Raw genomic sequence first — 13,196 nt, 5'->3', positions numbered from 1 at the left:
ATCAAGGGAAACGGCAGCTGGCTACGGAACATTTCATGGTCTGCCTCTCAATCCTCCAGCGCCGAAAGTCAATAAACTTGTTGGCATAACTTCACTTGGTACCAGACTTTCCGTCAGCTCGTCAAATGTGCAAGAATAACTGCGAGCATGGCAGCAATGGCCGCTACGTTCAGCTCTAATGCCCCTCTTGTCACCTCCAATGCTCCTCTTCATCGGTGATAAAGCACTGCAAGACGTAGTGGCAAATTATTATGAAAATAAGCCGTCTGCGATCTGTGAGCGGACCAGGAGGCTGGCAGCCAGCGACTGGCAAAGCCCCGCCTCGTCACCGTCAGTGTCTCGGTATCTCGGTGCCTTAATCTGCCCCGGCTGCCGGACTCAGACACAGGGGCCGGGGTTACGACAACAGCGCATCACCTCCAGCCGGGGGCCAGACGGCCGAGGCCCCGGCGGCGCTGACTCTCTGAGCCAGACGTGCTCTGATCGCGACGCGTCTTCGGCCCAGACGCTGACTCAGAGGCCCAGACGCTGACTCAGAGGCGGAGCGGGCTTGAGTCAAACTGTCGCTTGGCAGCCGAGCCGAACCATGCGGATGGAAGCGGGAGGTTCACACGACTGTCTGGTGACGTCACTGACGGCGGGTCACAGCTGTTTGGTGCGGTGTTCCGGGTTTGGCCGCCGGGAAAGAGTCCATCTGTTCCGCATTTGGATTTTGTTTATTTCCATGTTCTTTTAGATATCCGTTTCTGCCTAATCCATTCGGCGCAATACGATGCGGTTCCCAATCAGTCTCGGTCTCTCCACTCAGCATAATAGCGTGCCGACGGCGCCCCCATACTCTTGTTATTTAGGCATGGTGGCTTAATACACAGCAGAAAGAGAGCGGGGAAGAGGAAACTTGGGCACGAGTGAGGCCGAAATGAGAAGGAAATTTGATAAGCCGGTCTTCTTGCCTGCATCTTTGCTAATTCCTTTGCTTCGAAAGCCAATCCAAGCTGGTCAAACATTGGAGCACCCTCAGCTGATTCTCCTTCGCCTAGCAGCCCAGCCTTCGTCTAATGCAAACAGGCTCGCTCTGCCACTGGTGAGGCATCAAAGCCACCGTGCGGTCGCCGTTCCCGGTATTCCTCCGGCGGGTCTGCAGCCTGCCGATCTTTTCAGCCCTATTCGGGCTCGTCAACAGGCGCCGGCCAGATGACCAAAGACGTTCCGAGACCACGACGACGTCACGGCCTGTAAACAGCACCGGTGTGATGTTACAGCTGTTCCTTATGGCGCGCGCGCGCGCGTGTGTGTGTGTGTGTGTGTGTGTGTGTGTGTGTGTGTGTGTGTGTGTGTGTGTGTGTGTGTGTGTGTGTGCGAGCGTACGTGTGTGCGTGCGTGAGTGCGTGCGTGTGTCGGGGAGGAAGAGAGGGGCGAACACTCGTCGGTAGGTCAGGTTCAGGCCTTTACAGATGAATCCACGCCTGTCTGCTGAAGAGTGACCGGTCACTGCAGGCAGTTACAAAAACACCGCTCCCCTGCCCTTGTATACGATGCGAAGTGAGCCACACTTCGCCGACATTTCCATGGTCATTTGGCTGCGGACGGGGATATTGTTTCTAGGCCAGCATAGTTCGCCCAGGAATCATTGTTCATTTGTAGCTGCTCCAATGGCTGATGTAGTCAAGCGGCCGTGTTCGAAGCCATTGTTCTTGGAACTAATGCGGTCATGGCTCACGTATTCAACGGCTCATTTCAGCCGCTTCGACGGCCTCATCACTACGATGGAATGGAAAACATACCGCGTGAGGTTTCCAAACCTGCGGCTTATAAGTCAAGTAAACCAACATTTTTCGCGTCCTCCACCTCCAGCCTCAAGCCGTGAAACCAGCCAGAAATCAGCACTGCCTTCCCGTGAGCGTATTACCTCCCCCCCCCCCCCCCCCCGAAGCGCCCCCTCGTCTCGAGCCCCGCGGTGCTCAGCGTCGCCCGCCGGCGACGACGACAGGCCAGCGGTCACAGACCACAGACGGCCGACAAAAACAAACGACAGACCGAACAGCCGGAGTTGGCGACCAGAGACCGAGCGCCCGCTGGCGCGTCACAGCCCGCCCCGAGCGGCGACACTTCGCTGTCGTCAAGCGCCCGCCGCCCGCGCGCTCGCCATGATGGATGGCCGCTGCCGGGCACGGGCGCGCTGATTGTGAAATGATTGACGACGTGCGGGATCGGGATGAATGGCGGCGTGCGCCTGCACATCCGTTGCGGAGTGACCGATGCGAGCGCGCCCGCAAGAACGCGCGGGCAAGCGACTTCGCACGGTGGCTTTACATGCGTTTTGCCGCCGCCAGCGCTGGCATCCTCGTTTTGCGAACGCAGTTGGCGGGCTGACATGACATGACCTGACACGTCGCTGTCCGTTACGAATAGAGTCCGTATTTTGCGGTTTGACATGCACCGCTCCGGCAGAGGCCGTGAAGCCCGGGGGAGTGTCGGCAACCTATTTGCGGACTGGCGGCGTGGCTGAAGGCGGCCCAACAGAAACAAAAGAGCACCGACCGTTGGAATAAAAGGAAAGGAATGTAATGCAAGGAAATGCGGCAGCGGCTTAGGCCTCGGACCACGCTTCTGCATGCGGTAATGGATGCCGCATGTTAAGCGGGGAGATAAAGCTTTTCATGTATGGACTGATCCACCGCACTCACACGGGACCGTTGCTGGTAGGAAAAATCGTGACCTACGTAGAGAGCCGAGCTGGAAACCGCGAGGATAAATCCGGAAGATTGTCGGTCCAACTGCGTCAGAGGCCGGCGTTAGGCCGCTTCGAAATCCGAGGTCAGTGGTCGACTCGAAATGCAAATTATACCGGCAAAAGCAAACGGCGAGGCATACGAAGTGAAAGAAAACTGCGACGGGTGAGCGCGCAACACTCCGGCGGGCGAGCTCGCAGCACTCCGGCGGGTGAGTTCGCAGCACTCCGGCGGGTGAGTTCGCAGCACTCCGGCGGGTGAGCTCGCAGCACTCCGGCGGGTGAGCTCGCAGCACTCCGGCGGGCGAGCTCGCAGCACTCCGGCGGGCAAGCTCGCAGCACTCCGGCGGGTGAGTTCGCAGCACTCCGGCGGGTGAGCTCGCAGCACTCCGGCGGGCGAGCTCGCAGCAAGCCGGCGGGTGAGCTCGCAGCACTCCGGCGGGTGAGCTCGCAGCACTCCGGCGGGCGAGCTTGCAGCACGAGCACCATCCCGCACCATTGCAGCACCATCCCGAGCTGTTTCCTTTCGTCAAGGGCACCCGGACACCACTGGCTTCCGTTGGCCCGCACATTCAATGTCACCACAGCCGGACCCGGGGCTGACTCGCGTGGCCGGCTTAGTGAACAATGGAGCGTAACGCAAAGCCTGTGTGTCAAGAAACCCCAGCGCATATTCATCAGCTCAAACAGCGGGGGAATGCAAGGCCGCTTAAAGGCCGAATCGCGGCTATGTCACGGCGCGTGCGCGCTGCGGCAGGACGCCTGAGCGACGGCTCTGCTTCAGCCCCGGCTGAGGCCCGTTTCCGTTCGTGACGGCACTCGTGCGCCGCTTGGTAGCAGCTTAGCGGGGCCTCTACCGCGGCTTCTGCATGGGTCGGCTTGCACGAGCGGTGTGTCAGAATCTGATTCCTGGGCATCACGGTGAGCAAACTAGCCGTCTTAAGAGGACTAGGGACGTTGATCCAGATGATGTGGTCGATTCCAGGATCCTGGGATTGTCAAGTTTGGAGTCCCAAGATCCTGGAATGCTTCGGGATTAGAACAAGGCTGTGTGCAATTGACTCCAATGATTTGACGCTCGTGCCAAAACTACACTTTTGCCAATAACTGAAAGCCAAACCATCACCTCCCACGGAGGTGGGGCGACGTAATCGCCGAATGGTTAGCGCCTTGGACTCCTTCGTTTGAGACCTGGGCTCAAACCTGCGCTATAAGACCTGAGCGCTCATATGGCCAATGTAGTCGTTGGGAATCCATAAAAGAGGCGTCACTGTAGTCGCTGGGCTCCTTAAAAGGAGCGTAAGGGTAGACGCTGGGACTCCGTAAAAGAGGCGTAACTGTAGTCGCTGAGGCTCGATAACAAGGGCGTAGCTGTAGCCGCTGGGACTCCATAAAAAGGGCTTAACTGTAGTCGCTGAGACTCCATAAAAAGGGCGTAGCTGTAGCCGCTGGGGCTCCAAAAAAGGGGCATGACTGCTGTGCATGAGCTTCAAAAAAGGGGCGTAAGGATGGACGCTGGGACTCCTTAAGGTAAGGGACGTAAGGGTAGTCGCTCGGACTCACTCCAGGGCTGCCAGTCATCGAACGGCACTTACTGCCAGGAATGTCAGCATTGTGCGTGCAGCGCGTGACTCACACGGCGACCGGCATTGGACTCTGTTTCGGCAACAGCTGGCGGGTGGGTGGGTGTTTGTACCCGACGCTTCTGATTGGCGCTCATGGCAGCGGGCCGCCGTCCGTCCGCGTTATCTCTTGGGCTGCGGCCCGCAGGAAATCACGGCGGAAGCTGACGGTAGTTGACAGCGTTGCCGCGACGGGTGAATTTCGCACATATGGGGATGACGTGTTCTCGAGGTGCGGCCTGTGAGAACAATGTTGGCGGACGGGGCGTCACAGAGCAGCTTTGTTTCCACAGCTTCACAGTATGAATCACGCGATCTGGTGTCAACGAACGGGTTGCGCAATCGCACTGCTTTACTGCAGCTGAAAGAGTCATGCCTCTCCCAGGTCTCCAGCTGTTATTTGCGAACCGGTCGAGAACTAACGAGTTTTGTGACGTGCTGCCATCCTAGTCGGCATTTTGCCTAATTGCAATTTGGGAACTGCATCTCTCATAATTGCAATTTCCCATTGAAGTCGATAGAAGCTCCTCGGGTTTCGTGAGGAACGTTCGAAAAATTATGGTTGCCGGCGTCACGGCCGTCTCATCGCCTATTGCAGGGCAGACGGTCCTGCTTAAATCAGCAGCCGCACTTCCCACGCCGCGCCAGTCACGGCTGCCACGGCCGAACGGACGCCTCCCCCCCCCCCCCCCCCCGCCCACGGGCGCGGGTCAGGCGGCACTGTTTACCCGGCCGCCCCCCCCCCCCTGGTCGACACACACGCAGGCGAGTAAGGTCAGCGGACCCGGCCAGCCTTGACCGAGTGAGAGCAGCGACAGCGCAGGGACGATACCCAGCGCCCAGCTGACACGGGTCTGGGGCAGCGGCAGCGCCCGGATGACACCCGTCTCGGGCAGCGGCAGCGCCCAGCTGGCACGCGTCTGGGGCAGCGGCAGCGCCCAGCTGACACCCGTCTGGGGCAGCTTCGGCGCGCGGCTGACACCCGTCTGGGGCAGCGGGGGACGCCGCTCAGCGCAGACCGACACCCGTCTGGACTCTCGGCGCCGCTCGGCGGCCGTCCTGGTGTCGTTTTTGCTGCGTGCGGCAGCCGCGCCGCTCCGAAGGTCTCGGATTGGTACCTCTGGCGGGCCGTAAAGATGGATTCAGCGAGATCGCACGGATCGAACGCTTATCGCGATGAATTGTTGGGTCTGAAGCGTACGGCCAGGTGAGCGTTACCGAGAATCTGTTTGCTTTTTATCGCGGCGTCTGGAGGACTTAAAGCAAACAGCGTGGAGAACGTGCCAGTCCGGGTCATGTCATCATTCGCCAGGTAAGTGGAAGATGCTCAAGCCGAGTGATTCCGAGTCTCCGAACTGAGCCGCGCACTCAAAACTTAGTCGCTTGTATTTGAAGCCGTGCTCGGTTTCAGCATTCAGCACAGGGGCATGCGAACGTCCGGGGCTGGGTGAGCCATGCTTAGTTGTTATGGCAGTCAGGCTACGGGCGTAGGAACGTTCCAAAACTTAGGACGACCGAATCCGTTTTCTCTTTGCGATTTGCTCTTCAACAGTCATCCCAGTTGTATCTGAACACCGCGACGAAATGAGCAACTGTCGCGCGGTTTATTACATAACCTTAGCATTCTGCTCCGCTCTGCCAGAAGCCCAACGTCAGCTTCGAACTGCGCAGTTGGCAGCGACAACTGCCGTTGATCTGCGCTGCCATTCCCGATCGAGACGGAAGACGTCACCACTTCGCTGGAATCAGTTCATAGCAGATGAGGGACATCATCGCCCATAGCAGACGTCGCTCGGTAGGGTACCGCGAGCAGAGCTCGGCGCTGGCGTCGGGTCCGAGGGATGGGCCGGCGTCATCCGACCGCAGTGTCGGGTGTTGTCCAGTCAGACCCCGGCGAGAACAGCACGTGACCAGCACCTGGTCAGGCGCGCCTCCAGGCCCGAAGCGGAGTTTGGCTGACCGTCGTCTCTCGCCCGACGGCTGAACACTGAACGCTCTCAGGCCTCTGCCAGCCGACGGTACCGGGTTTACGTTGGACTATCTATTTTCATCGGTTTGTCGGGGTGGAACAGTGACAGGTCATTTCATGCTCGCTGCGTTTATAAACTGATCTTGACTTGCGGATCTCAACACGAGTGGGAGTTGAGCTGTAAGAGGAGCGGAACATGCACGTCATCTGCCGAGTCAACGCCGCGTAAACATCTGTGAGGCTGCCGGTCTTGATATTGTCCGTACTTGCGCAAGAGTCGGGGCATGTCCGACAGGACGCGGGCAACAGGGAGGCATGTCCGCCGCTAGGAGGCTTGGTGTGAGCAGTCAGATGCTGACAAAGTCGTGTCAGGTGTGTTTTGTCCGCCGGAGCCCCTATTCGCTCCCAAAAAGATGCCTTGTCTGTAAAGCGGCGCGCTGATATTGTCTTGCGTTGCTGAGCTGTAATTCAGCTTACAATTAGCTGTTTGTGAACTTTGATTATTGATTCTCCTAATTTGAATGCAGGCATGAGGAAATAACAACGTTACGTGTTGAGTGTATGGCTCCTCTCACGGAACAAGAAATCACATACGTTGACATGAACCAATACCTTGAGTATACATACAACATTCCAACATTGGCTGGGAACTGGGAAAGTCGACAACTCAGGTTAGACATCAGATTCACTGCGTTTTTCTCATGGAGTAACCACAAAACGAATTTATTCAGGCAATCATCCATCCTCATAAAGATCGATTGCAAGACTGCATGTGACACGGAGCCTGTATGTTTATCCTTCGAGTGGAATCCAACGTCTAACGAGGCTTTTTGCTTAATAAACAACGTTAGCTTCAGCCAAACAACACCACCTGTCATCAAGAAGACTCTACGGAGACTACGCTGATGTGTACGTCGAAAGGTTTATCGTTTTAAGACCAACCGGGACAGACCCTTAGTGGAGCCATGGATTTAAGAATACGCGGTTTCCGCTGCAAGCTCATCCCTTGGAATTTCGCATCTGTTTCTCAGCCGGGAGACTACTGTGTCGCTACTGTGAGGCAGCCTGTCCACGTGAATCATTACTCGGGTTGTCTGCAGAGGTATTTGGTTACCGCCCGGTCTGTATGGAGCATGGACCCAATTATCTGTCTTTAGGGTGCGTGGACCCAACCATATCGTCTGTACGCGGTGTGAAATTGCTGATAGGAATTGCGTAAGTGCGGACGGGGGAGGGTTTCTCACATAAGTGCGTACAGAGGGGGGGGGACTGTCCGCAGACGCCAAGTGCGGACGTTCCTTGCGTTTTTGGAGTGCTTCGCTAACTACAAAAATGACTTCACAAATATCGAAATAAGAACAACCCGGTGTCTTAACAGGCCTGCTAGCTTTCTTTTTCGAGTTTGATGTTCAACAACGTATTATACGAAAAGGTATAAAAATGCTGCAGAGATTTGCGACATTACAATATTGCAAGAAGTGTAAAAGAAATCGGGATCCATTTAAGTTATTAATTCGTCCATTCTGAAGCACAGTTTGCGCGTTGTGAATCGACAAGATAAATGATAAATACGATATCCCCAGTTCTTCGCGTCAATTTTTGGGCGCAATGATGCCATATTTTGCGATACGCAACGGCAATAAAATGAAATTCCATTCGGTGACAAGCGCTCAGTAGCCTCTACGCCCAGTACAATTTTGGTCTAGATCCGGTGGTTGTGTCCAAACTTATTCAACTTTGCATACCTTGCATAGACTTCACGTGAGCAATGCACCCTTGAGGTCCTCGACGAAGATCGTAAATGCTTTCTCAATGTGACCTGGAGGGCACGCTAACCAGGCGCTCTTTTCGGAATCCAAGTTTTCGGCAGATTCTGGGGAGAATAAACCAAGCAAACGTTTTTCGGTATGTCTAGCTCTTTGAAATTGTAGCAGACCAGAAATTTCCAGCAGACGAGTGACGTTCGGCGGTGTTTTCTAACGCTGTTTTCGCGCAACGTCACAGGAAGAAGCTCAAAGCGACATGAAGGCGGAAGATGAAAGATCCCACACGCGGCCCCTCTTCAGCGAAACCGCCAGTTTCAGGATTCGCCGATTTGAATTCAATAGGCGGCGGTTCTGACAGAATGCATCCACTCCTCACACTTCAGTGGAGCCGAGAACGTTGCTCTGACGAGCGTTCTCGGAGAACGTAGTCTCACCGACGGTGGGGCATGTCTGAACTCCTTATTCCCCGTACATCGTCCACATCAACTTCTTCCTGTAGAACTCTCAACTCAACTAGAACTGGAACTCAGCTCAACTACTCGTATGATAGATAACAACTGGGACAACCCAATGGCTTCGACGGGACAACGCGATGGCTTCATTGAGGTATTGGTGAACCTGCGTACTCTCTCACCGACCTGCCCTTGGCTACACCATGGGGGCAGATCTCCTGCCCTGCTCTCTCACCGCCCTGCCCTCGGTTTCATCATGGGGCAGATCTCCTGCTCACTGTTTCACCGTCCCGCCCTCGGCTTCACCATGGAGTAACTCTCCTGCCCACCACTAAGCCGCTTGTACCCCATGTCTCAGGTCCCGCCCCTGAAGTCCAGCTCGGCTTCCGACAGCCCGGCCAGCACTTTGACCCCCTTTATGGGGATCAGGCGGCTCTTGTCTCCGGCCGGACGCGGCTGACATAATGGTCGGGGTGTGAAATAACACCCCGATGACGATTGATGGCGGAGATCCGTGTCCGCGCGGCGAGGCCGGCCGGCTTAACTGGCCGGCCGGCACTCATCTCCTGTTTTGCGCCGCTGCGCGCCGACGGGGGTGCAGGACGGCGGGGTGCGCACACCCTGCCCACCGCTAGGAAGCTCGGCGGGGGTCGGACGGGTCTCGCAGCTGGCGGCCATGTTTATTCCCTGCTCTCTGCAGCTATGCATCAAATGTCAGGCATCACTTAATACCCAATGTTATGCCAATTTTTCACAGATTCCGAAACGGCTGTTGCTTGCTTGGCGTTTCCCAAATCGGAATGATTTCGAGACTCCAACCCCTTACTGTCGGTTACTCTTCTCCTTTGTTCTGTTGGCTACAGGAATTAAGCGCAAGTAATCAGGGGTGTAGCTTTCTAAAGAACGGTTGTGGGGGGAGGGGGGGGGGGGGGCTCAGCCGACGGGGTCGGCCTAACCTGCTCGCAAAACTTAACTTCTCCTCGCTTAGACTACTTCGAAATTCGTGTCCCGGTTTTCTAACAAACATGGCTTCTTATTTTTCGATTGAAAAATAGCTTGCTGCGGAGGAGGCAACACATTGCGTTTTAATGAACTGCAGAACTAATAACTCTGTATTTGATCGTTGCATTGCATTGCGCTTGCATGCGAGCTGATCTGAAGCAGGAATTATGTGATCAGAATGGTTTGTAATGAATGGTTTGTAACTCAATGCATTAGCTACAATTAAAGAGGCGTGATATGATCGACAGAAAGGACTCTCTTTTCTGAACTGTTTATCGAATGTGGTCCGAAAAGCAAAAAGACAGTTCCATTCAGAATGGTGCGGCCTAAAACATGCGAACGAGAGGCTATGGCGTAACGTTAGATAGCCTTGGGCAATGGATATTGTTGTGTACAGTGATGGAAGGCAGCTTTATCTAAATAGTGGAACTGAGCAGGTACGGCCTTCTCAACAGGCGTGATGATAACTGGGAGGGCAGACTGGGTAAAGGATGGTGGTCACTGTGACAGTCTTAAAAGAACGCGGCCAGCTCTCGGCAATGAGTTGGAAGTGTCCCTCCGGAAAAGGCATTATTGGCGATACGAAGGCGCTTTCAGTGGAATGAAAAAAAGCTTCAGTCCGTTTTCCCTCCAACTGCCTGGATTGTAGGCTGTGGCATACTTATTCCACTGCATATGCTCAGGAGCCTAATTTTGCCATGGAGTTAAGGACGAAACTTTTCACTCTTTGGATGGTTTGGCTCATTGTTTAAACCCGATTTCGCACTCTCGTTGATTAGTTAAACCTTGTTTCTCCAAGCCAGCTGTTACGCACAGTACATATCACGACCCGCAAGACTTTGTGCCTTTGTCTGAACTATCCAAACAAAACACCCTTAGCATTCATTCTACGTCTATTCCAACAATCCTCTCAATTTTTTCATTGAAAAGCAAGCCGCATTTGATTGTCAGAAGTAATACTACCATTACGCTACGGAATGCTATTATACTACGGAATGCGTTTCACAGCCCATGTTAGCTCGCGATTCGGTGGCAGAGTTTGGAGATGTAAGTTCTAAACGGTTCTGAACAACTAAATTCTGAACAAGATCTCGCACACGGCCCGCCATCTGACCATTGACGTCCTTGCATTCCAAGCATAAGCCGGTATATATATATATATATATATATATATATATATATATATATATATATATATATATATATATATCTATCCTCTCTCTTTTTTTTCTCTCTCTCCACTCTTTCTTTCCCTTCCCTGCCTCTCTCTCTCTCTTCCTCTCTCCTTCTCTCTTTCTTTCTTTCTCTCTCTCTCTCTCTCTCTCTCTCTCTCTCTCTCTCTCTCTCTCTCTCCTCTCTCTCTCCTCTCTCTCTCTCTCTCTCTCTCTCTCTCTCTTCTCTCTTCTCTCTCCTCTCTCTCTCCCTCCCTCTCTCACCCCCTCTCTCTCTCTCCCTCTCTCTCGCCCCCCTCTCCACCTCCTTCCCGGAAGACAGCGAGCGTCACGTGACTGCGTCGCTGGCGACGCCCCGGCTCGTGGGGGGGGGGGGGGGCGGCGCCGGTGTTTTATGCGTGTCGCCCGTCGATTGGCGCTCCGGGTGAGCGATGGCCGCCGCAGAAGGGGAGCAGCTGTTGCCGGGTCGGTTGCGGCGACGTCTGCTGCTGCTGCTGCTGCGGCGGCGGCGGCGGCGGCAGTGCATCGCCGGAGGGCCGGCCGGGAGGTCACGGGGAGCCGCCCCCGAGTGCCCCGGACTGTGCTGGGATGGCGAGTGCTCCCCGCGCGGCTTGGTAGGGGGTAGCCCGGCGTCGGTTTCGAATTGATGGCAGATATCGATGAGCTACGCTTGCATTCTAGATTACTCTGTGTGATCCTTGCTCCTGGCTATCTGAAGCAGTTGTGATTTTTTGTTTCATTACTGGTGACGTGGATTGTGGATTGGGCCTGGCGTGACTCGGCCCTCTCTGGGAGGATATGATCGCTATGTTAGCGTAAAAGACCTGGGTGTTGCTTGAATGTGCAACGTCAGCACTATGCCGATGCCTCAAATAGACCCGATTATTCCACCTCTGGATTACGCGAAAAGGTAAGAGCTCACCTACCTTTGGTGCAGTTGTCATATGAACTGTTCGTGTGATTGATTCAGAGGATGCTTTTAACTTGATGCATGTGGTTACAGGTACTCATATATGTTGAGCAACAAAATGACGCATTTTTCAAACTGTGGTACGCTTTAGGCAGAAGACGTTTTGTTTTAAGTATTGGAAATACGCATGTGATTGATGGCTTTAATTCACAACATTGTTTCGCCGAAAGATTTCCGTTTCAAATCCCACGTGCTTGCCAATGCCAAATGTTTACCAATTCTTTCGTCCAAAAAAAAAAAAACATCGGAACTATTAGACACAACCTTTCACCCTTGGACTGTGCATTTACTTGATATATGATGTGATAAACTCTCCCATTATGAAAATGATTAAGTTATTAGATATAAAAAGACTGGAAAAAAATATGAAAGGCCCTAACATATCCGTGATGAACAGTTTGCAGCAACTTCATTAGGTGTTCTGGCGAGCATGCGTTTGTTTTGCTATCACTGGCTAGATTACCCATGCTGTCCACCGTACGCGTTGTGGCGTAATACTAGCAAGTTATGTGGCGTTGAAAGTATAATTTTCATTGTGCTGGATGTGATGTCTTTTTCCCGAATCTTTGACATATGGTTATGCAGGTTTTTAAAATGTGTCAAAGATAGCATTTGGCGATATCCATAGGTGTCATTTCAAAACCGGTGTCTGTCATCACGACAAATGACTCCGTATTAGTTGTCAGATGCCTAGACGTCGCCTTGGTACTTGTTATATGTGCAGAATATCTTCAAGAAATACTGAGAACTGAATTTTTTTCTAGAAAATGTCGCACATTGTTTGCTGGGAATCATTTATATGTGGAATTAACCAAACTATTTGGTTTCGAACTTCTTTTGTTGACGGCATTCAACGTTGTTGGAATGAAATCATGAGAAATATCCACTAACATCAATCATAGAAAAATATGGCCTTAACTCTATGCGTAAAATGATGTAATACTGTCCCCAGCAAAAATGTTTACCATCCGTCTTCCTTTTTGTCATGCGCTATGACGACTAGCGAAAGGAAAAACAAGGCTAAGAGATGCACGTGACTGATGTTGTTCTCGCAATGTCATGGCAATAAATGATGTCAAGACTTGGAGGTGTCTGGGTAGATCGGAAAATGGTATAGTATCCCCTACCAAATAAGGAGATTGAAAAAATCAGGGATGCGAAAAGTTGGTGGGGTTCAGGATGTCCAAATGGTGCAGAATGTTTCCCAGAACCATGCGTTATTAGCCCCCTCCCTCCCCTCCCCTCACAAGAACAGTAAACCCACCAAGAGAAAGCCGCAGTTGGGAATCGTTGATCGGAATGGAACCTGACGTCATCATGGGCTGGGAGAAAACAATGGATTCTACTATTGCAAACATCTTCCTTGAAATCGCTCAGTGCCCCAGAGGCGATTGAACTAACCCATGGGTGGTAAATGGGTCGTAACTGTTTAAGGGGCTTCAAAGACGCTCGGAATTCCGCAGTTACAAGAGAAACCAGTGGAGCTTAGCATCAGCCCTCCCCTGAGGTAAA

The sequence above is a fragment of the Pollicipes pollicipes genome, unplaced genomic scaffold (assembly GCF_011947565.3).
Source record: "Pollicipes pollicipes isolate AB1234 unplaced genomic scaffold, Ppol_2.1 Scaffold_7262;HRSCAF=8765_pilon_pilon_pilon, whole genome shotgun sequence".
Classification (NCBI taxonomy): domain Eukaryota; kingdom Metazoa; phylum Arthropoda; class Thecostraca; order Pollicipedomorpha; family Pollicipedidae; genus Pollicipes; species Pollicipes pollicipes.
This window is presented reverse-complemented; position numbering follows the sequence as displayed.